General features: G+C 41.6%; 1 non-coding gene across 1 annotated transcript; it reads left to right on the top strand.

The window, feature by feature from the left end:
* The first annotated feature begins 11 nt into the window (after positions 1–11).
* TRNAQ-UUG (transfer RNA glutamine (anticodon UUG)) lies at positions 12–83 on the top strand. The gene has a single exon. It is a non-coding gene; the product is annotated as a tRNA-Gln (tRNA).
* The last annotated feature ends 2,775 nt before the right edge of the window (positions 84–2,858 follow it).

Below are 2,858 nucleotides of genomic sequence, written 5' to 3'. Positions count from 1 at the left end.
ATCATGCATGTGGTTCCATGGTGTAATGGTTAGCACTCTGGACTTTGAATCCAGCGATCCGTGTTCAAATCTCGGTGGAACCTCTCTATATAAATGGATGCATTTTTGGTCAACTTTTTTTGTATTTTTAAAAGCAAAAAAATGTCTGAAAGAAGATGTGTAGAAGGAAAGCTGGAGTGCACAATGTGGGGTGTGTAGTCACAACCCTGATATGAATAGTCTCACTCTGGATTGACTTAGCTAGCCAGACTGATAAATTCCTCAGCTAATTCTTATATTTCTCTCTCTCTCTCTCTCTCTCTCTCTCTCTCTCTCTCTCTCTCTCTCTCTCTCTCTCTCTCTCTCTCTCTCTCTCTCTCTCTCTCTCTCTCTCTCTCTCTCTCTCTCTCTCTCTCTCTCTCTCTCTCTCTCTCTCTCTCTCTCTCTCTCTCTCTCTCTCTCTCTCTCTCTCTCTCTCTCTCTCTCTCTCTCTCTCGTAGATGTCATTAGCTTCTTAGCACCAACTTTACCATTCTGAGCAGTTATATTCAAGAACAGTGTATGGCAAGTGATCAGCGCAGTGTGCGGGAGAGGGAGAGGGAGAGGGAAATAGGACTTTCCAAGTTTTTTCTTCGGAATTTCGGAAATTCTCAACACACAGTTTGGATACATCACCACTTGAATATGAAAACATAGCTGCATACGGTATAAGGTTTTCTATAAAGCTCACATTATTCTATCCTAATCAATAAAAATTGCACTGTCACTGTAAATGTTTTGCCTACTTGGATTTTTAAATCAGATTCACAATGCGCAAGCAACGTTTTAAAAAAGCGATATTAGAGGTCCCTCGAAAACCCTCCTTTTCCCTTTTTCACTTGATGTCAAAGTTTCTTTTATGGGGAAAAATAATGATGCTATTATTTCCATTATTGCGCATGCGTCAAGTCGCGTAATGAGAATTAAAGCAGCAGTTCAAGCAATATCTACAGTACATGTGCGTCTGTACGATGAGAACAAACATCTGATAGGCTCTCGCTCTTGAGCCCCGCCCTCTTCCTAGCTGTCCACCAATTTAATCTACTGTAGTAACTGCTCAGTCAATCATATTGCAGGACTAAGTTTTCAATAATTGTGCAAGAATTGAATTAAATATAATAGCCCCGAGCAAAGCGATTGATTACAGGAGAACTGACCGATCTGCAGCTTACTGTAGCTAATCACTTGTTTGTGTGCATATGGTATTGATGCACATAATGTATTGTTTTAAAAAAAAAACAATATATCTTTTTTAAACGGCAGCATGAACTGCATCTTTAAACTTAATTCTGTATTCTACATTATATTTACCTTCATTATAAACATTGCCAAATGTGTGGAGATGAGCCACTGCCACTCCTTTAGTCTGCATTATAGTTGACAGGTGATAGCTGATCTGCTACACCTGTAGTTGACAGCTGATGAAGCTGGAAATCTTTTTGGTACACGCAAGCTTTCTGGTACCTGTACTGGAAATTTTGCAGGTATTCCGGCGGGACAGGTAGCAAGGATTGCCGTTCACAAGGTTTTCACTGATTGTCGAACCTTTATTGTAAGGTGCTGGTGCCAGTGCTGGTGCTTTTACCGGCGCTGGCACATTGCTGGATTAGGAATGACGAATCATATATGGATTAAACCCGACCTTTCTCATTTTCAAGTTGCCATGATCAAACATGCTGTACAAATCTGGGACCACACCCCAATACTCTCTTGTATCTCCGGCAGGAGGGGCAATGCAAAAAAAAGACTGATCGTTACTTAAGGTTTTTCTTATCGAATGCTTCCACCAACGAATGTCAGGTGACAATTTGTAAAAATCGTAGTTCGAAATTAAATATTCATATATTTCTGCTACAGTCGCCATGTTATCTGCTGCAGCATTAATTGCAGAAAATATTAAAAATGCATAACGACAGTCATTTTTTTTTTGATACATGTACGGTGTACACATGGTGTCCAGTTCAGTCCAGTCCAGTCAGAAATTGTGCACGGATACTGTAGGAATGTAGAAAAAAGCACACAGCTTTGGATTTTATTAGGAAGTGCCTAAATTTGATAACGTCTTCAAGGTCGAATCACAATTTACCACTGTTGTAGACTTTGGTTTTTATCTGGTTTTGAAACACCTGCAAATTGACACAGTAGCACAGAACTGTACACATTAAAATTAATTAAATTCTGCCACCTGGGGGATACGCGAAGTATTGCACCCAAAGAAATCCGAAACCATTCAATTAAAACAGATCAAGCGCGATAAACAACGGGTGCTTGGCGGCGTTGATTTAAAGTTTTATTTTTTTTCATACAGGATTGATACCACAGGGCAGCGGGGACCCATGAAGACCACCTAAGGACCCCCAGAGGCCATCGGGTACCACCCGAAGACCCACAGATGCCCACGGGTACAAACTGAGGACCACGGGTGACAACTCGGGGACTACCTGTATACCCACGGCGCCTAGCGGGTGTGACGGTGAGGGGGTACCCAGGCCAATAATAAACGTATTATGCCCGGCTGGGTGCCCCTGAGCCATATTGGGTAGTTTGAATTGTCAGCTCTGCAAGCCAGTTATGGCATGTGCACTGTATTTTAATAAAGATATATGTGTGTTTTACTGTTTCAGGAGTGAAAACCACACAGGAAGATTCACAGGGGGATTAACAAGGAGATTCACAGGGCATGAGTTTTCAGGGATGATTTTATGGTAAAATTTTGTCATGGTGTGTTTGGGTAGAAGGTGGCCATAATTACTGGTTACCCCGAAACATGTACCAAGGAATCCTACCAGATTCCTGGAGACATGAAGACACAGACCACCGGACAAAATTCTCCCTAGGAA

This window comes from Ascaphus truei, chromosome 20, assembly GCF_040206685.1.
Source record: "Ascaphus truei isolate aAscTru1 chromosome 20, aAscTru1.hap1, whole genome shotgun sequence".
NCBI classification, from domain to species: Eukaryota; Metazoa; Chordata; class Amphibia; order Anura; family Ascaphidae; genus Ascaphus; species Ascaphus truei.
This window is presented reverse-complemented; position numbering and strand designations above follow the sequence as displayed.